Source organism: Protopterus annectens, chromosome 11.part0 (assembly GCF_019279795.1).
Source record: "Protopterus annectens isolate FY-2018-M chromosome 11.part0, PAN1.0, whole genome shotgun sequence".
NCBI classification, from domain to species: domain Eukaryota; kingdom Metazoa; phylum Chordata; order Ceratodontiformes; family Protopteridae; genus Protopterus; species Protopterus annectens.
Window position 1 is genome coordinate 35,914,243 of NC_056745.1, and position 23,020 is coordinate 35,937,262.

General features: G+C 36.6%; 1 protein-coding gene across 1 annotated transcript in view; it reads right to left on the reverse strand.

Moving 5' to 3' along the window:
• Window positions 1–23,020, reverse strand: part of LOC122815992 (bile acid-CoA:amino acid N-acyltransferase-like) — a 351,946-nt gene that overhangs the window by 257,943 nt on the left and 70,983 nt on the right. The gene's annotated exons all lie outside the window — the stretch shown is intronic.

Below are 23,020 nucleotides of genomic sequence, written 5' to 3' on the forward strand. Positions count from 1 at the left end.
ATACAAGGAAATTGATTTTTTTAAGCCTGTTCAGCCATAACAGTGAGCAATGTACAAAAAAACACATTTTATCACACCTGATTAGCTGTAATTACACATCGGTAGTGATTCGATACATACACATTCAACTGTACTTAAAGAATCATATGCATATTCATCTGTACTTACTCATCAATGATGTTTTGAAACACACATGTTCAACTGTACTTACACAATCATACGGATGTTCAGCTTTACTTACACAATCACATGGTTTATATTTAAAATTGTGAGGTAAGGATCAGCGACCACAGGTTGTCGAATTACGGTTCGCCACCCCACGCATGTTCAGCTGTAGTTATACATCAGAGATGCCTTGATTTGTGCTGTACATGGTACAACCTTTTACCTTTCCTAGAGGGCATTCTTAGGGCAATTATCTCTACAGTTCCAGTCAGGCAGATTAATCCTGTTGGCTGTTAACCTTCAACACCCTAGCAGGTTTCAAACATTGCACTTAATACTACCTGATGTCACAAATGGTACAGAATAATTACTCCATCTGTCACTGAGGGCCATCCATGCATAAGTGCATTGTGTACTTCACACAATGCTCTGTGACAGCAATAGTTACATAATTTTGAATTTACATGGCATACAGCTTATCTGATAATGTTTCATACTGACATTTCATTTGGTTGTTTTGCACCTAATCCCATATTTTGTTTGCATTTCTGTCCCTTTCTTAAGCATATTGTATCATGATGAAGAGCGATTCCAACTTTTAGCAAGGTTTTACAATGACTAAGTAGATATATTTGTCCCTTTTTAGTAGAAGCTCTCAAATGGCCACTGTGGTGGCATAGAGAGATAAAGTCCTAAATATGACCCAGGCAACCCGGTTTGTTTAGTGACTAGGGCAAATGATGGAGTTGCAGGAAGGGATGAGCATGCCCATCCAAGGACTGTGTATAACTCATGGTTACCTCTGGCTGATGATCCCCAGTGAAGACTGAAGATGTCATCAGGAGGAGTGGTCAGTGGGGTAGCTGTAGGCTTGCCTGAGCTGCTGCGGAGGAGGCCAATATGCCACATACCTGCATTGCACATGCTTAACTTAGACTGGACTACAAGGTGCAAAAATAAGGCTAGGTCAATAAGTAAGACCCCCCTTTGGAAGGAAGCTCAGGTGTGCTGAGCCCCCTGTTGCCTTTAGCCCATGACTGGTTCCAGAAATTACCAGAGTTAAATCCAGGGGCAAAAGAGGAGCTGGCAGACCCAGTGAAGAAAGGGCATGACTGCCAGGCCAGTAACCAGGATGTGCAGGAGGGAGAGCAAAAAAAAAGAAGCTCCCAGAAGAATGACTTATGACCCTTTCTACTGACAGGACTGTACCATTTGATTGGCATGTTATTATACTTCATTTAGTCTTGCTATATAAATCATCCACATCAGTTGGGCTAGTTTCTGTACAGACTTTTCCTTTAGGAGATGAGCATATATATCTTTTTATTTTACTAAGTGCATAGTACATTAGAAGAAACAGCGTGAGTAACACCATTAAAAATCAATGCTTCTTTTGGACAATAACTATGGCTGCATATGAATTATGAAAGAACAGCTGAGATTGTGCACTGGCTTAGCTTTTATATACAGAAACGTAGTAGGAATTTTTAGATGGTCATCCATGTTATACGTTTAAGCCAATTTTCCAGAAAGGGGGTAACAATAGTTGTTAAAAGAATTTTAAAAAATTCAAGGAGCCAGTGGAGGAGGGGGAGACAGACAGAAAGGAAGGGTGAAACAAAAAAAAGAAAACCACCTTTCAGTAAAATGCAATGAAAACAATACACCTTCAGAAAAAATTCAGAATGGCGGGGGTAGACAGTTTTGAACAACTATCAAGATAAACACATGAATTCCTGATATGAGAATGTAATGCATTGCATCCTTAAAACAACACAGTCATAAATGCGGCATAAGAAATATGATAAAAGCAAGGAGTAGTTTTGATTTAAATTGTTGGGGGGAGGGCTTCCTGATCAATCCCAGGCAATGATGACAAGTAATAAAAATGTTCATAGCACACACACACACACACACACACACACACACACACACACACACACACACACACACACTCACACACACGCACGCACACACTCAGGCACACACATATACACATACGCACATGCACACACACTCACACACACACACACACGCACACTCTCACACACACACACACACAAACACACACACATACACACACTCACACACACACACACACACACACACACACACACACACACACACACACACACACACACACACACACACACACACACACACACACACACGCACATACACACACACACACACACACACACACACGCACACACACACACACACACACACACACACACACACACACACACACACACACACACGCACACACACACACACACACACACACACACACACACACACATACATATACACACACACACACACACACACACACACACACACACACACACACACACTCCTGCAAACAGACAGATGTGTGTATATCTATATGTATCTATATAAATATATACAGATCATCATCTTCTTTTGGCTCTTCCCATTAGGGGTCACCACAGCGGATCATCTGTTTCCATTTCTTCCTGTCCTCTGCATCTTGCTATGTCACACCAACCACCTGCATGTCCTCTCTCACCACATCCATAAACCTTATCTTAGGCCTTCCTCTTTTCCTGTTACCTGGTAGCTTCATCCCTACCATCTTTTTCCCAATATACTCAGCATCCCTCCTCAGCACATGTCCAAACCAACGTAATCTTGCCTCTCTGGCTTTGTCTGCAAACCTTCCAACCTGGACTGACCCTCTAATATACTTATTCATAATCCTGTCCACCCTCGTCACACCCAGTGTAAATCTTAACATCTTTAACACTGCCACATCCAGCTCTAACTCCTGCCTTTTTGGAAATGCCACTGTCTCCAACCCATATAACATAGGTGGTCTCACTACCCTCTTGTAGACCTTCCCTTTCACTCTTACTGGCACTCGTCTGTCACAAATCCCTCCTGACACTCTTCTCCACCCACTCCATCCTGCCTGTACTCTCTTCTTCACCTCTCTTCCACACTCACCATTACTCTGAACTATTCATCCCAAGTATTTAAACTCATCCACCTTCACCACCTCTACTCCTTGCATCCTCACCATTTCTCTATCCTCCCTCTCATTCACACATATATATTCTGTCTTAGTTCTGCTGACCTTCACTCCTCTTCTCTCTAGAGCATATCTCCATCTCTCCAGGGTCTCCGCCACCTGTTCCCTACTCTCACTACAGATCACAATGTCATCTGCAAACATCGTAGTCCATGGGGACTCCTGTCTGATCTCGTCTGTCACCCTGTCCATCACCATTGCAAATAGGAAAGGGCTCAGAGCTGATCCTTGATGTAATCCCAATTCCACTTTAAATGCATCTTTCTCTCCCACCGCAGACCTCACCGCTGTCACACTACCCTCATACATATCCTGTATAGCTCTTACATACTTTTCTGACACTCCCGACTTCCTCATACAATACCACAACTCCTCTCGAGGCACCCTGTCATATGCTTTCTCTAAATCCACAAAGACACAATGTAATTCCTTCTGACCTTCTCTGTACTTCTCCATCAACACTCTCAGAGCAAACATCACATCTGTAGTGCTCTTTCCCAGCATGAAACCATACTGCTGATCACTAATCATCACCTCCCTTCTTAACCTATCTTCCACTACTCTTTCTCATAACTTCATGCTGTGACTGATCAATTTAATCCCTCTGTAGTTACTACAGCTCTGCACATCACCCTTATTCTTAAAAGTTGGTACCAAAACACCTTTTCTCCATTCCTCAGGCATCCTCTCACTTTTCAAGATTACATTGAACAATCTGGTTAGAAACTCCTCTGCCATTTCACCTAAACACCTCCATGCTTCCACAGGTATGTCATATGGACCAACAGCCTTTTAATTCTTCATCCTATTCAAAGCTGTCCTTACTTCCTCCTTGCTAATCCATTGCACTTCATGATTCACTATCCCCACATCATTCAACCTTTTCTCCCTCTCATTCTCTTCATTCATCAGCCCCTCAAAGTACTCTTTTCATCTGCTCAACACACTCTCCTCGCTTGTGAGTATGTTTCCCTCATTATCCTTTATCACCTTTACCTGCTGCACATCTTTCCTAGCTCGGTCCCTCTGTCTAGCCAATTGGTACAGGTCCTTTTCTCCCTCCTTAGTGTCCAATCTTTCATACAACTCTTCATACGCCTTATCCTTAGCCTTTGCCACATCTCTCTTTGCCATGCACCTCATCTCCTTATACTCCTGTCTACTTTCTTCATCTCTCTGACAATCCCACTTCTTCTTTGTCAACCTCTTTCTCTGTATACTCTCCTGTACTTCCTCATTCCACCACCATGTCTCCTTGTCATCCTTCCTCTGTCCAGATGTCATACCAAGCACCTTTCTAGCCATCTCCCTTACTAGCTCTGCTGTAGTTACCCAGCTATTTGGTAACTCTTCACTGCTACTCAGTGCCTGTCTTAACTCTTCCCTGAATTCCACCTAACAATTACCCTTTTTCAATTTCCACCATTTGATCCTTGGTGCTGCCCTTACACTCCTCTTCTTGCTCACCAACGTCATCCTACAAATCACCATCCTATGCTGCCTAACAACATTTCCCTGGTCACTACTTTAAAGTCTCCAAGCTCCTTCAAACTGGCCCTCCTACATAAGATATAATCCACCTGTGTGCATCTTCCTCCACTCTTGTATGTCACCCTATGCTCCTCCCTCTTGTTAAAATACGTATTCACCACAGCCATGTCCATCCTTTTCACAAAATCCACTACCATCTGACCTTCTGTATTGCTTTGTTTAACACCATACCTACTCATCACTTCCTCATCCACCCTGTTCCCTTCACCAACATGCCCATTGAAATCTGCTCCAATCACCACTCTCTCACCCTCGGGTACAGTCATCACCACTTCATCCAACTCACTCCAAAATTTTTCTTTCGCATCCATCGCACACCCAACGTGTGGAGCATATGCACTAACAACATTCATCATTACACCATCAATTTCTAGCTTCATAAACATCACTCTATCCAACACTCTTTTCACCTCCAAAACACTCTTAGAATACTGTTCCTTCAGGATAACTCCTACGCCATTTCTCCTTCCATCCACACCATGATAAAACAATTTGAACCCACCTCTGATACACCTAGCCTTACTCCCCTTCCATCTGGTCTCTTGCACACACAATAAACCAACCTTCCTTCTGTCCATCATATTGGCTAGCTCTCTCCCTATACCATTCATACTGCCAACATTCAAAGTTCCGACCCTCACTACCACAGTCCTAGCCTTTCTTCTCTCTTCCTGCCTTCAGCCATGCCTTCCCCCTCTTCTCCTCCTTCGGCCAACAGTAGCCGAATTTCTACCAGCATACTGTTGGCTAAGAGTACATAGATACAGCTATATATATGTATATATATATATATATATATATATATATATGAAACCATATTTACACTACATAAAATGACACATATATTGAAATTGCAAACTCTCTTTCTATATATATATATATATGAATATATCATAGCACTGGTATATGTTTATACCGGCAAGTGGTCAGGTAAGTGAGTTAGGGTTAGGGTGCAGGTAGGTTAAGTTAGGTTAGTGCACGACATTTCAAAACATCAAGTGCAGGTAGGTGAAGTGAAACTAGTGTCGGAGCTTGGGTCCTGCAAGAGTAGTATGGGTGCAGGTAGGTCATATCATATCGGACCTTACTTCCCCTTGGGTCAGGACCCAGTGTGTATGCTATGTAGTGTAGTTTGTTCGTACCGTGTACGGTGTTCGATGTTTTAAATGTCGATTTCTGTTTCGCTTTATGTACTTTCGATGGTCTAGTCTCATGTAGTCATTCATGTAGTGTAAATATGGTTTCATGAACCATATATATATATATATATATATATATATATATATATATATACATATATATATATATATATATATATATATATATATATATATATATATATATATATATATATATATATATATAGGTTCATAGGTAGGTACTAGGCTATCTGCCTGAAGGCATTTATAAGCCTAGCTGGAATGTGTTGGCTTTCGCCCCCCCCCTTAGATTAGTTCCCTGTGCCTCTGTCCAGCAGAGCCATTGAATTGATCCCTGGGGTAAACTTTCTGTTTCCCATCCACTCATCAAGGTTTCTCTTGAAGAGGGTTAGCGAACAGCTCTGCATAATGTAGATTGGAATGTTGTTCCAGAGCATGGGAAGTCTATGGGACAGGAATCTAACCCTCGAGCACGTCCTATTTATTGTTGTGGTGAGGTTTAGATCCCTGGAGCGTGTGGCTCGAGGGGATATGATTTTCTTTAGGTGGAGCATGTCCATCAATTCTGGGTTGGACATGGCCTTGTATGTCAGGCAGAGATCACCTCTGAGTAGGCGGTATGCACCTGAGTACAGCTGGAATTTCTTCAGTCGAGCTGCGTAGAGCATGTGCTTGAGGCCAGTGATCCTCTTGGTGAGGAACTTCTGTAGTCTTTCCAGCTGTTGCAGGTGTCTTGTAAGGTACATCCCAAATGGGGCATTGCACTCTATGATGGGTCTGATGAGTGATGCATAGAGGGGCCCAATGACCTCTTTCGATCTGGATGCAAACCCTTTTGTAATTAGGTGGGCCACATAGAAGGATTTTCTAACCACTTTGGCAATGTGATTATCAAAGGAGAGGTTACTATCTACTTGGGACCCCAGATCCCTTAACACATCTTCCGTATTTAGGGGGCTACCACCTATGTGGTAGTTTGTGGGTACTTTGTTTTTTCCAAAGGGGATGACTATGTACTTTTTGGCATTTAGCTTGAGGCCATGGTTTTGACACCAGGTATCTGTCTCACTGAGACCCTTTTGGAGGATGTCTGTGTCAGCCGGAGAGTCAATTATAGCTCTTAGTTTGCAGTCATCTGCAAACTTGGTCAACCATAGTCCTGTGCTTGCCTGTACCTCTGAGAAGTATATGCTGAACAGGAGAGGTCCTAGGACTGAGCCCTGGGGAATGCCAGTTGTAACTGGTTTAGAGTCAGACTTAGCTCCTGCAACTCTTACGATGTGGGTTCTGTCCATGAGCCTGTTGGCAACCCATCTCATGACGTAGGGGTTTATGTTCAGGCTGGTGAGCTTGTCTATGATACCTGAGTGGGGAATGGTGTCAAAGGCCTTTGTGAGGTCTAGGTAAGCTGTGTGGACCACCTTTCACTCATCTATAGCCTTGGTAACTGTCTCAAAGAAGCCCACCAGGTTCAGGAGGCATGATTTGCCCTTAACAATGCCAAACTGGGTAGGGTCCAGTGTTTGGAGGTTTCCAGTGTCTCTGTTAATGAGATCCATGATGATGCACTCCATAGATTTGCAGACCAAGCTAGTCAGGCTTATATGGTGATAGTTCCGAAGGTCCATTGTGGCTCCACCTTTGTGGAGCAGAATAACCATTGCTGTGTGCCACTCTGTGGGAACGTAGCCTGTGGAGAGGCTGAGTTTAAACAGTGTGTTTAGATGAGGGGTTAGTTCATCTTTGAGCTCGTGTAGGACACAGCCTGGGACACCATCCGGTCCCACTGATGCTGTATTTTTGGCTTTGGAGAGAGCTGTTTTAACCCAAATGTCTGTGATTTCAGGGGCACTACATTCTTCTGGTATAGTTATGGGTCCTTTTTGGTGTGAGAGGGGGTGAAGTTTGCACTGAACCTGTCCGCCAGGATGTTGGCTATATTGGTCCGGTCAGTGTATTTTGTGCCATTCTGCACTAACTCTGAACAGATCTGAGAATTGCCACTTAGATTCTTGACATAGCTAAAGAATGCCTTGTGGTTATCTTTGGAGTCCATGGCAATTTTTCTTTCGAAATTAGCCTTGGATGATTTTATGAGGGAACGTAGTTTCTTGCTGATACTGATCAGGGATGTCTTCCCTTCTTGGGATTTTGCTCTTTTCTGTACTAGTTTCCTCCTCCTATTGTATAGCTTGTCTATGGCAGGGGTCCATCAGACTGGTTTCCTTTTCTTGGAGGAGTGAGTCTTGGTTTTGGTTGAGATAGCACAATCTATGCATTCTTGTAGGTGCCCGTAGAGTGCATTAGTAAAGGATTTTGCAGCTTGAACAGGGTTATCCTTTAGCATGGGGGCCTTGAAACTTCCCACCTCAGTCTTAAGTAATGTGAAGTTTGCTTTTGAAAAGTTTTTCACGGTGGTTTCTTTGACCGGGGGTGGTGGGGGAATGTGCATATCTAGAGTGATTAATTTATGGTCAGATCTAACCAGTGAGGGGTTGACCTCCGATGTGGAACACTGGTCGCCCATGTTGGTGATGACCAGGTCCAATATGTTGTCACCTCTGGTGAGGGTGTTGACCAGTTGATCCAGGGCATTTGAGTTTATAAATTCTAGGAAATGTTGGGAAAGGCAGTTCGTAATTGAGTAGTTCTCCCAGTTAATGTTTGGGTAATTGAAATCACCCAATATCAGGGTGTTTGGTAGGACCTTTATGTTTCCCAGTGTTTCCAGGAATGCAGAGTGGGGGTCCTGGGACATGGTGGGTGATCTGTAACAAGCTATAATTTGAATAGCAGTTTTGCCCATTGTTAGTTGCACGTGGATGATCCCTGAAGCATCGTGCTGTGCCACTAACCTGGAGGTGTGGGTATCCATGATGAATATGGATACTCCTCTGCCTTTTGTATTTAGGTTTGGGTTTTGTGGCCGAAATGTATGGTATGAGTTGTAGCCTGGTAGTGCTGGGGTGCTCTCTGGAGCCTTAAACCAGGTTTCTGTTACTGCACATATATCGATTTTCTCCATACTGAGGAGTGTCTTGAGTGCGTGCATTTTGAGGTTTCTGGCATTGAGTAGCATTACCCTCAGTTTTTTGTTACTTGTGCTATTTATGGTGGTGGGTTTGTCTTTTGAGCCTTGCCTAAAAAAGGCACTATGGGGGTGGCAAGAGCCTTGGCCAGTATTCAAAAGCCTAAGGGTGACAGGTGTAAGCCATCTCTGGTGAAGCAGCGTGGCTTGTCGAGCATGTCATCCCAGGCTGACAGACACTGGATCCCCTTTGAATGACACCAGAAGCTTAGCCAGTTGTTGAAATTGATAATTTTTCTCTATACCGTGGTATCATTCTTGGTGAGGGCAGGATGCTACTCAGGGTCAGGGTCATACTGGCCTGGGCTACATGATCAGAGAGCTTCTCCATGTCTCTTTTCATGTAGTCCAGGGAGGTATAGCTCAGGTCATTCACACCAACATGAACAATGACAGAGTCATATCTGTACTTGTTCTGGAGTAACCTGAGTGCTTGTGTTATGTGGTGGATCCTGCCACCCGACAGGCAGCTAATAGTAACCTTCTCCTTATTCAGCCTAGTGAGTGGGATATCAGTGTGCCTAACTATAGAGTCACCTATTACTAGTGTGTTGGGTATCTTATTTTGCCTTAAGGGCTGTGATTGTGTGGCACACTGGTTTTGTGAAGTATGTGTTTCATGGTTTGTGTTCGGGGTGGAGGTTGCTTGGATGTCTGCTTTGGAGGTCTCTGTTGCTTTTGCAGATTTTTATTTTGAGCCTCCGAGTATGTTTTCATGTATTTATGTGTGTTTTTTGCCGGTGCCGGTTTCATAGGTCTATATCAGACTGGTGGTGTGATGCAATTAATTCCCTTCTTCTCTTGACTGCCTGGTCCAGTCTCAGGTTGAGAGATCTTAGCCTCCAGTTTGGCTGTATAATTGCATCTCTCGCATGTATTAGTGTTTGGTGGAAGGAGGAGAGGGTTGTCTGTATACATGAGGGAATTGTAACATTGCCTCAAAATGCCCAGATTCACCAGTTGAACCGGAGAGTACACCTGAAACTGCCCTTTGGACATGCCTGGATAGGTACAGTGAACTGTTTCACTGATTGGCTGGTAAGGTCGAATAGAGAGCCTTGTCCTTCTCTACAGTATAGGGGGGGTCTAGTGCTAAGGTTTATTAGTGCTTGCTATGAGTTTTGGGCAAGTGCAGGGATGAGAAGTGAATGGTCTGAGTGCTTTCTATTTTTGTTACCTATGTAATCCTTAATTGTTTAGTAACTGGAGCTTTTCTCCTCAACTCTCCACTGAAATTGGGCCCCTGGCCCAGCTGGACCAACCTGGTTAACAAATGTCAATAAATAAATACATAAATAAATAATTTGTGCATTTATAAATTGGTATAGTGGGACAGGGGCATTTTCCTTGCATGAGAACATACAAGGACTTTGAATATCACTCTAGTTTTCTTTTTGTTAATTGATATTAACATGGTTTGACAAGGGGAGTGAAAATAAGTTTTTCTTTTTGATATTCTGGTTCAGTAATATGACCATTCAATAGAAGGCACTTGTAGTTTTCGATGGTAAACCGATATATATATATATATATATATATATATATATATAGATATATTTACATACATAAATAGTTCCCCTTCAGAAGGCTGAAATCTCAAAAAGCATATTGACAAAGCCATATGCTCAAATTTCATTAGCTCAACCTTCTGAAACGAACCAAAAAAAAAAAACAAAAAAAAACAAAAAGCACCCCCCACACTACCCGCTACTTAATTATGCCAACTCCGAGATCGCACTACAGAGAAGAAAGGGAAATCTCCTGTTTTGTGCTGTATGCCAATTCCCATTCAGATGGTCCAGCTTCTGAAATTTTGAGCATATGGTCTTGGCCGTATGCATTTTGAGATTTCAGCCGTTCGACCTTCTGAAGGAGAACCATATATGTATATATATATATATATATATATATATATATATATATGTATATTGTGAGTATCTGGTCATTGAACTATTCCGTGGCAAGGCTTGTAATATCAACAATATATACACACAGCTTTCCTTTACATTTCATTTCCCCAGTTGTTTCTGTTTTATCTTCAGCATGCTTAGACTATTAAGCATATTAATAAAACTGATTGCTTCTGTCCATAAATGGTTTTGAAAAAAGAAACAAGTGTTGGAGGGCCGATTGATAGAAAACAAGCCTGGGTTCAAAGTACACTGAATCCACTGCTGCTGCACACAACTGTGAAATGCAGTGGGACAAATGGATACATCTATACAATATCAGGAGGGTATAAATGAAATCAGGAGGGTATAAATGAAGCATCCAGTGACTTTTGGGGGACATGACTCCCATCCCACATTATAAGTACACTCCAGACTTAAATGTTATTGTACTACAGAGGAAGAGGAACAATTAAAGAGCTATGCAGCAATATCTCTTTCTCCATTAATTAAACATCTTAGTGGGTACAAAAGGGGTGACTTCACCAGGTGCAAGCTGTTAGTGGATGTGATTCATAGTTGTCTATGTGATGCAAGTAAATTACTGGGTTGATTTAAGAAATCCATGGGTGATATTGGATCTCTCATGGCATGTTAAATGAATACATTTAGTAGCTTAATGTTCCACTAATGTCACACTGCTTAGCCACCAGTCTTTTTTTTTTTGTATACAACTTCAGGTTGTTACTGAGTTGGCCATTATCTATAACTCTGCAGTAGAGAGAGCAATACTGGTAAATAATAAGACTACTAATGGGGTGTTATAAAGCCCATTACCGCCATCAAATGACCTCTCTGATGTTGGGTAGTCCATTATTTCACCCTAAAAAGAGTTTGTCTTGCATTTTAAAGGCTGTATAACAAGTTATAATATATTTATTTTATTATTTTAAGGATTGGAAAATAGTAGCCCCTGGTGAAGTAATAGATGCAAGTCTGAATAAAATGTGTCTACCTGAAGACATCAGTACTCACTTTAATGCAACCTGATTTATGACTCTCATATCTAAAAACTGCGCTTCAATAATTGATATGATACTGAAGTATATAAATGCTGCATTTATCTAGTAACAAGCTACCCAATAATTCCATGCCATTCATATTTATTTGTAACAACTTACCTATGTAAAACCTCAGGAACAGAAAATAGCACTTATTATAACATCTCCAAGATGGTGCCCTGTCAAGGTAAAGTATTTAAAGATGTTATAATAAGGGATATGGAGGCAATAATCACTTCACTGTATACTGAGTCACTGTTTTTGCCCCATGTCAAACAAGAAAGAGAGAATGTCTTTAAAGGATATTTTAGATGTTTGCAGGAATACTCAGCAGATTTGTATAGGCCTAGTTTTAATAGAATGTGTAATCTGGTCCGGAAACCCTTTGACCATTTTCAATCATGTCCTAGGCATGACTTGTTAATGTAAACCAATGTCCACAATAGTTTATATTTACATTTTGTAACACAAAAATCAGCCAAGTACACAGTATAACTTATACTGTATGTACAGAGTTTACGTAATAATGACACAAGAAAGAAAATAGTAAAAATAAGATATATGCAAATACTTTGAGATTACAGCGGTGAATTTAAATTTCATGAGTTTGGAGGTAGCTTTCCAGAAAGAAATTAATTCCTTAGCATTAATATTATAAAATGCACAGAAACAGATTAAACTAATGCACAGTACTGTAATATGATAATTATTGTACATCTCTAAAGTAGTAGAAATCTTAGGTTGCTGTAACTTGGATACTATAATTGATTTGAAGATGAAATAATTATTCTCATTGCAGATTTGTGAAGGTAGAAGATTCACATTTGCTGGGTAAGTTTAAAGAAACTATTTCTCTTGCAGCCAACCAAAAATTGGCTTTTTCAGAGTAAGTCCACTGTTTCTTAGATACCTCTAGAGATAAGCATTAGGTTGAATAGCTAACCAATTTGCCAAAGATTAACTATAGTCTTTTATTTATATGTCATATATACTAACCGTGTTGAAAGTGTAAAACAATGCATACACATCCATTCTTCTAAAATCCAAATCATGTATTAAGGATTATATAATTTTCTAATAATCTTATGACCAATATCATCACTCACATTCATTTATAACATAATCTTTTATTTTCAAAGATTTTTATTGAATATTTTTTTAAAAAAATGAAATGCAATTTGTCATATCACAATGAAATAAAATTATTTTTTGGTTAATAGAAAAAATAATCACATAAAAAAGAACAAAATGCATCAACACAACCAACTATTTACAAGTTAATAAATACAATTTCTGTCATTCAAAGAAAGGAAAAAGAGAAAAAAGTAATTTAAATTGATATACTTTATCAGTCATTTTTCTCCAGTATTTTCACAACTTTTTGCCAAGCGATGCAATAAGGTATAGTATTTTCTATCCTCTTCATGATAGTTGTAGTTCTATTTGAGAAACAGTCAGTACCATATTTCTGAAGTATTTAAAGGTTGGAGAAATTTGTTCTTCCAACTTATTGAAAGTTTGGTTTGCCAATTTATTATTATTATCTTTTGTGCAATAGTTAGAAATGTTCATAAAACTGAAAACTTTGTTCTGGGTACACGTAAAGGTGTTGGAACAATAAACAAAATTAAAGATTTTGACAACTGAAATTTATCATTAAAAACTATTCACAAAAACTAATTTACTTTTTTCCAAAAAGTTTTAAGTAAGCGACAAAGAACAGATGTTGCCAGTCAGGCTTCTGTTTTTTTTATACCTCCAGCAACCAGTATCTTGTCCAAACATCAACTGTAATTTGTGAGGAGTTATAAAAGATCTATGGATAAATTTCCATGAAAATAACGTCCATTGTAATGACAAGGAAGTTTGTCTTGAAGAAGCTAGCATTACTCTTTTATCAATATCATTAGGAAAATGATTAATAATTGCCTTGCAATAGTCCCCAAAAATGTTTTATATATATATATATAAAAAACAAAAAGCCTTTTCCTTGTATGATATGATTTACTAAATGATCAAGTGTTCTATAAGTTTAGGAACACTTTGTCTAGTATTTGAATTCATGAACTCTAATTTGTCTATACCATATTGTCTTAAATTCTGTATTACTAGCTACATGTTGTTGTCTATGTGGACTTTATGTTTAACTTGCTCCAATGTTAAAAATTTACCAGATCATATCAATTGATGCCAGTAGATCAGTTCATTTTCTTTAAGAGTTTTGATTGAGGTAACTTCAAAGGTATGAATACTATTCTGAGAACAAGATATAGGATATATCAAAAATACTTATGGTTTAATATCAGGGTTACTATTAAGGTGATAACAGTTTCAATGTATCTAATATAAATGTAGGCTTTATGTGCTTATTTTTGCTATTAAATGAACATTTTCTCAATATCCAAAGAAAAATATTAGATACCAATTCTGTATATTGTGGTAACAGTACATTACCTGAGTTCAACCAGATACTTTCATGTATTTGTTTCTATTTAGCTGAATATAAATTATTTAGCCATAAAGCTATGGTCTTTATAGTAGCTGATATCACATCAATTTCAATATCTGGAAGAGTAATGCCCCCCCCCCCAACTTTCCAGTTGTTTAGATGATGATTAATTGAAATTCTAGATTTGTTTGGGTACCATATAAAATTTAGCATCATTTTATTAAAATCTTTGAATACATTTTTTTGAGGTGGATAGAAAAAGCATGTATAAAATATAGTACCTCAGATATATGGCCATTTTAATTATATACAGTCTGTCTTTCATAGTAAAGAAGAATTTATTTGTTTTTGTGTAAGACTATTTATATGACCTAAGATATTATTATAATTAATGGATGATATTTCTTTTATATCTTTGGTTAATGTTACTCCTAGAGATTTGATTTTGTTATCAGCAGCTGTATATTGGGAGAATTTTATACTTAAATCTTTCTTGTCAGAATTTATTAAAAGTAATTTTGTTTTACATTCATTGAATTTAAGAACAGTTAGTTTCTGAAAAAGCTCAATCAAGTTTATTAAAGAAGTAAATGAATTATCACTATCATTTAAAGTTAACAAGACATCATCATCTTCAAAGAGCTGAATCTCCATTTACAGAGGGTTTCTCATTCATATACCTTTAATATTAGGATTAGTTCTAATATAGTTTGCTAAAGGCCCTATGACCAGAGCAAATAATAAGGCAGATAATGGGCATCCCTGTTTTCTACCCTTAGTGATTGCAATAGAAGAGGAGAAACAGGAACCAATCTTAACATAGCTTGAGGAACTTTCATAAAGTGATTAATATTAAGGAAACAAACTTTGGTGAAAATCCATGTTTTCCTAAGGCCAATACTAAATAGGTCCAATATACTGAAGCAAATGTATTATTTATGTCTAAACTCAACAGGGTCATATTTCTATTTGAAAGATTTATATAATCAATTAAAGAAAAGATTCTTTTAATGTTGTCATAAGTCTTTCTGTCTTTATGAAACCAGTTTGATCTACATTCCATTAATAGTAGAAGTAATAATTTAACTCTATTTGCATGAATTGCCATGAATAGTTTATAATCAATATTCAATAAGGCTATTGGTCTATAAGTAGCACAATTATTTGTCATTTTCTCAGGTTTCAAAATTGGGGATATAAAGTATATTTCCATGAAGGAGGTATACCTGTACCTTCCTTTACCAAATTAAACAACTTGGATAAAAGTTGAAACATCTCTGGAATGATATTATGTATACCAGGAGTTTTATTAATTTTAAGTTGGTTAATTTGAGACTGAAGATCAGTCATTGTTATTTGTTTGTCAATCAGTTTTTATATGCTGATCTAATAATTTGCTCTTAATATTGTTTTTAAACAAAGTATGTTATGTTTGAAGGTTCTAGTTTTGTACTTTGCGAGTTGACATTATGAAAATGTATCTTAAAAGCCTCCAAAATTCCTTCCAAGCCTGATACTTTTCTCCTAGTACCAGGAAAATAAACTTCTTTTATCTGGTTTGATTTATCTTCTTAGTTCTATTTACTATTCTCTTCTGGTTTCTAGGATTCATTGAATAAGCACTAAGTTTAATATTCTCTAGTTGAATCATGATTTTATGATATATTTCTGAATATTTTTTAATTCATCTCCTCCAGTTCATTCACTATATGCTTCTTTTTGTATATTAAGTTTGAACTTATCAATATTAATTTGTAAATCCAATAAGTCTTTATTCCATTGCTTTCTTTTGTTAATATACCATACCAGTGTTTTACCATATAAATATGACTGTAATGAGTCCCAAACATATATCTCTGAAGTGTCCTCACTGAGGCTTATTTCTAGAAAGGTTTATTTTTCTTTAGTATAAAATTCCTTAAAATCTTTAAAATTGCTATATAAGATGGTATACTTGCAATAGTTATTTTTTGTTTCATGTAGATTTCCAGGTCAAAAGTAATTGCATTATGAGCTGATATTGGACATTCAATTGCCTTAACTTTGTCTAATTATTTTCAGTTAAAGCTCTTGAAATATATACTCTATCAATTGCTGAATGAGTATAATGACAATGTGAATAATGAATAAATATGAATTAATCAGATTCTGCATATTCATTTATGTTTAGTATATCAAACATGCCAATAAAATCAGATAATGCCCTTGATGTTGTTGTTTTCCAACATGTGTTTATAGCAATATACAGTTAAAGTTACCAGCAATTATTACATTTCTCCTAGAGTATTGAGCTATAGCTTCAATCTGCTGCTTTACTACGTTTCTAGACCAGTTATCCAATATATATTTATTAATGTGTATACTTTCCCAGTTATCTCTAAAGTTACCATACAAAGCATACCTGATCTATCTTGATAAGGATTTATAATCTTGGGCAATAAAATTAAATTTTTCCATAGAATCATAACACCTTTTGTCTTTTGTTTATAATGTGAAATTGCAAAAGTTGTATAATTATTAAAATTGAGTCTATTTAAATCTTCTTGTAGAAGCTGGGCCCCTGTAAGAATATAATCTTAGGGTTAAATATTTTCAAATATTTAAACATACTTGCTCTTTTACTACCATTGTTTAAGGCATTCACATTAATGGAAATACATTTCATACATAAGCTATTATTTATAAAATTATTTGCCATTTATGTGGATTATTACCACTAGGAAAGAGTATACCATTAAAGGAAGTGACTTAAAATTGTGTGACATAACATTATTGTCATAAAACATAGACACCCAAAAATGAAAAAGTGTGAAATAATGCATAAAAACCTGAAGTAAAGTAAACTAACTAAGCAGTCTATGGAGATAAAATGACCCCTGCCTTTGAATAGCCAAGCCATTCAAATGTACCATCTAAAGCTCCTACCCAACTCATCCCTAAGCCTATATAACTAATTATTTTATTCAGTGGTAGCATTGTCACCTCACAGCAAGAGGTTCTCCCATTTGATTCTCGGCTGGAGTGCCTTCTGTGTGGAGTCTGCATGTCCTCCCCATGGTCGAGTGGTGTTCAAAAGACATGCGTGAATGAGCATGCCTTCGTTGAAGGTTGGGTGTTCGGCTGGCCCCTCAGCACCATAAAAATCAACTGCCAATCATTAGTGGACCGGAGTTCCGCTGTGGCAACCCCTAACCACGAAAATCCAAAAGAAAACGCACATCAGAAAGTATCTTGTTAAACCATTATATCTTCTTATAATAATCACTTTAAGTCTTACATACATGCTGAGATTCAAGAATTTAGTTTTATAATACTTGTAAATATAAGGTGTGTGTGTGTGTGTGTGTGTGTGTGTGTGTGTGTGTGTGTGTGTGTGTGTGTGTGTGTGTGTGTGTGTGTGTGTAAATATGCAATTCTAATAATAATAATACAATGACAGTGCAGAGCAAAGAACAATCAGGGTTTTTCATTACAGACTTCTATATAGTTTTAACAGTTTATAAAATTTTTCAAACCTTCTAATAACAAATTTAGATATGATATGTCTTTTAATAACTTGAATCAAGTCATACCAAGCATTATTAATGTCGGTTCTTGGTTATCAGTTTTCAGATCAGCAGTGTATTTATTCAGTTGTTAATGTAAACTGAACAAGTTAAACAATACATAACCTAAAACATTCTTCTAATTATTAAGTATGCTACAGTGACTATGTACTTTTTGATTTTAGTTACATATAAGCAACTAAATGAATGTGTCTGTCATGCGGAAGAAGTAATACTTTCCTTTTCACCAATACTTGAGAAATGTAACATAATAATCAAACATGAATGTTCCACTTGGTTAATAATTGATCAATAGAAACATTTATAGGAAGAGAGGCATAACAAGTTTATGCAGTTAGAAAGATCATATACTGCTATTACTTGAAACACAAAACGTGCTTCCTGTGTGTAAGTAAAATACATTACAGGAGTTTGCTATACAAAGTGGAATGAATAAACAAACAACTAAGACATATACTTAATCCTGTATATAAAAAAAAAAGATTTAGTCTTTATTGAAATATTAGCCCTCATTAAACCAAGAGGCATACAACTAGAAGTCCAAAAACAAAGGGAGAAGCATAGCTCTAAGATTTTCCTTTTTGCTTAAAGTGCTTTTTGTAAGCTCCTTCTCCATCAACCCCACCTCTGAATTTAGATAAAATGATTCCCTATTCCACTTACTGCATAGAAAATGAGGTATTTCAAGAACAGGTACCTCTAGCATATTATTAGAAAATATATCCTGAAGCTATTCAGTTTCCTTTACTAAGACTTATTGTAAATAATCCTAATAACAAAAGCAAACACCCATATGTGCAAACTGCTTTTATACATTTGTACACAGTTTCCACTAAATAAACATCGGTTTGTTGTGAATGAAATGATATGTTAGATTATAAAATGTTTCCCTTCTTTTTTCTTTTAATTAATTACTTTTTCATGGCTTAATACATTTTTAGTTATAAACAAGAATAAATGTGTGTTTTGATGTAAACCAAATCATTAAATATGTAATACAACAGTGCAGTTAGACTTAAAATGTGTAGATGTCACTTTAAATGAATAAACAGCAAGTACGGCTCACATTTAACCTTTGACCTAACCAATTACTTCATATCTTGGTCGCTTAGTTTTGTTTTGCAGAGCTCGTGCTTTTATAATAGATTAAACATCAATGGGACTTTAAAACACAAGGAAAACCAACAGGAAAATGAAGAAAAAGGTGTTTCAGCTCATGATCTCAGCAGGAAGCTGAGAAAAAAGTAATAAGTGAAGATCTTTAAACATGCTGCTCAAGCTCGTTCAGCATTTCAACAGGCAACAGTTAACTATTTAAGTTACCTGAATAGCACAGTAGTGTATAAAATGAGCCGAAAAGGAACGCAAGAAAGATTTTAAAAGTTTAAAAATTCAAAGACTCCAGCAACAGTCCACCAAGGTCATATTAAGCAAAATACTGTAAATTATAGCAAAATTAAATCAGTAAGCAAATGTAACACATGAAGTAAACAAAAAGTCGCTCATGCATTATAAAATCATTTCTAAAGCAATTGTTTCATTTTTCCCAACTGCAAATCAGATTAGTGGACCAAATTAAATAACAAAAGTTTGTATACATTAACATTTTTCTTAGCACCAAGAAATAAATAGTGCGATGTGATGTATTTTATAAAAACAATGGTGTGTATTTGCGTTAGCTGTCTTTTTTATGTCAAACAGAGACACTGTATGACTATAGTACTCTGCACGAACAGCTAAGCAAGTAAATATATATATATTTTGTTTTATAAATATATGTTTTTAATGTTTAGTTGTTATATCAAGTATTTACATATAAATGTGTTAAGAAAGTACAACATAATGAGTAAAAATAAAAATGAAAAGCATTTACTTTTTTCTTTTAACGATGTGACTATACTGAGACTTCTTTCTGTAAGATATGAGTATAAAAGAGGATTTAAAAACAAAAAAATAGTGCCTGATTATTTATTTTTAAGTCTCTTCTCTTTCTTGTCTGCTGGTTTCAACTATTCTTTTAAGCTTAACAATTAAGTGAAATACCAGTGCAGTCCATTTTTTCTGTTTGATGTAAGCTGTTATTGGATATTAAATAGGAAACAGCAGAGTCCAGGGTATATAACGTTTTAATGCCATTAGAAAAAAAAACGATTTTTAGTCTTGCTGGAAGCAAAAGGTAGACTTCCAAATGTTTTTTCATTAGTTCTTTTATTAGTGGCATATATTCCTTTCTTCTTGTAATCACAGCAGACAAGTAATCATTATCAAATCTCATGATAGTGCCATTAAACTTAATTAGTGAATTTGCCCATGCTGTTTTAGTACTAATTCTTTATCTTGAGAAGCAAGAGACCATACTATAATAGAGCTTGGATTTAAATTTACCTTTTTGGATGTAAAAGGAGACAATAATGATCTGTGGCCTCTTTCTATGCAGTATGAAAGGGACTCTGGTACATTTGATATGTTAGGTAACCAGGATGTGAGAAAATGTATCATATTGTCCCCTTCAGTCTTTTCTGGTAATCCATGTGTGTGTCTGTGTGTGTGTGTGTGTGTGTGTGTGTGTGTGTGTGTGTGTGTGTGTTTGTGTGTGTGTGTGTGTGTGTGTGTGTGTATATATATATATATATATATATATATATATATATATATATATATAGTTTCTTTATGAGCTATTTTCTAGATCCTCAATTTTATTTAGCAAGGAAGCATTTTGTTTCAATAAAAATAAAACTTGATGTTCCTCCTCTGCAATTCTGCCATCTACATCATTCAGAGTTTCTTCCATGTCAGCAATCAGAGTTTTATGTTATACCATCATTTCTTTTAATGGTTCCATTTGTTTTGTAGTCTCTTCTTTAAAAGAATCCAGTTTTCTATCCATTTTATCCAGTTTTAAAGATAAATCATTCATGATGATAAGTAAGGTTTGAAGCTCCTTTTTCATTGACTGGTCCTGTAAATTACATTTAGAATAACTCATCCTGAAAAGATGTCAAAGCCCTTTCTGAGGAGATTTTGACAGAAACATCAACTATTAAAGAGAAAAAATATTCCAATGCAGTCAGCCAGAACTTTAAAAAATATATATCAATGGATTTGCTAGGTCTATAAGTCCAAGTTTTTAAAAATTTCTGTCAGAAATATAAATTAGACAGCAGAGCTAAGGGGAAGCACTGCTAACCAGGCAGCATCTGAGCCCTTTTTGTAATAATAATCTAATGCTATATATCCTTTGACACAACAGTGATGTTATTACATACCCAGCCAGAGCATGAGCCCCCCTTTTGTAACATAATCTCAAATGCTATAAAAATCCTTGACAGAGCAGTGTAATTACATACTAACCAGCCAGCATCTGAGCCACGCCCCCTTTTGTAACATAATCTCGAATGCTATAGAATCCTTAACACAGCAGTGTGATTACACACTAATGAAATGTATTTGTTTCATAGAATCTTTCTACCAATTAATTATCCACAAACTAGAAAATACAATCTATCATACATTTATTAATGTTATATCTCCTTCAGTCTAAAGATCACATATAATTAACTGAGTTAAATGTCTCTTTAACAAAGGACATCCTGATGTTTCATGAGCACTCAAATCATCATTTCTAATCTCTCTGAGTTAATACTATGTATCCCCATCTGGATTCCTTCCCTAGCAACCATTCACTTGTTAAGTCATGTTGACACAAGATCTGATAAAGTATTGCTTGCAAAATTGGTACTTTGATGCTTTCATCTAGTCATCCTAGAAACCTTCAATCAGTGTATGAGCAAATATTCCTATCTTATTTCCATAGTATTTGCATCTGTCTTACTTTGCTCAAATCACACTAACTTTGCCATCTCTGCTGCTCTCTCCTAGAGATCTTCTTCTTCCAAGTAATTGTCCATCCACCTTTCTCATTCAGGAATTGTGTCACTTAAGTTTTGTTACTCATACTTCTGACTGTCTGGCCTCAAGTAGTAAACTAAACTAAGGCCAGAAAATAATACCTACCAGGCCATCATCAACTACAAATACCATCCTTTTCAAGAGAACACTGATGGTTCTTAGACGGTCTATTACCTAACACACAGCAGTAGATTTGGTTTATTTATTTCTCATATATATCTCAACAAACCATCTACACACTTGTTAATGATATGCTCTTGCTCACAATATAAGTTTTTTGAGTCTGATTGCCAAACAAAGCAACAAAGGACAAGACATAATTTAAACCTCTTATTTCAATTCTGTTTTGGACAACACAACTTAAACCTCTTATTTCAGTTCTATTTTATTATTTAGAAGACTCATTGCATCAGTTCTTATCTATTAAATTTAATTTTAGTTTTCTTTAACATTCTTATAGAGTAGAGCAAGTATAACACAAGTAGCAATATCCATCAGAAAAATTAAACTTTTTACTTTCACCTGCAACTCATCACAAAATTATTAACCAGTAGCTACATGGTGCAACCCCATCCAGGACATAAAAAATGTGTCTTATTAACTTTTACAATCTATAGATAACTTTTTAGGGGGAAAATGTAGCCCTGATCCCTCAGTGGCAAATGAACCACTACACGTAAACCTGAGATTAGGTACAAATTAACCATACATTAATCTTCCCACTTCTTAGTAATATAATATAATGTATTAGACTCATTGTCAAATTCAAAATTATTAGAATACTAACAACGCTCATAACCTACCAGTCAATTTAACCCTTTCTCAGAAAATGCATCCATCTTTCATTTTACAAGCAAATTATGAAAACGCAAAACAGAAATGCGTAAAAAAGTATTGTAATGTGACAGCTAGTGAATATTCCAGTGCCAATATTCCAACAATCTGGCTATCAAAAGACACTGCATGTGTCCCAGCTTCTGGTCATTGCTTTCTTCTGTATAGGTATTTAAATAGAAGTTAACAATTTGCAGAGTTACTGCTTAATAAAGATACTTTGATACTGTTTTCAGGCTATAAAGTAAAGTAATATAATATAACATGGCATAACATACAACATAACATTATGT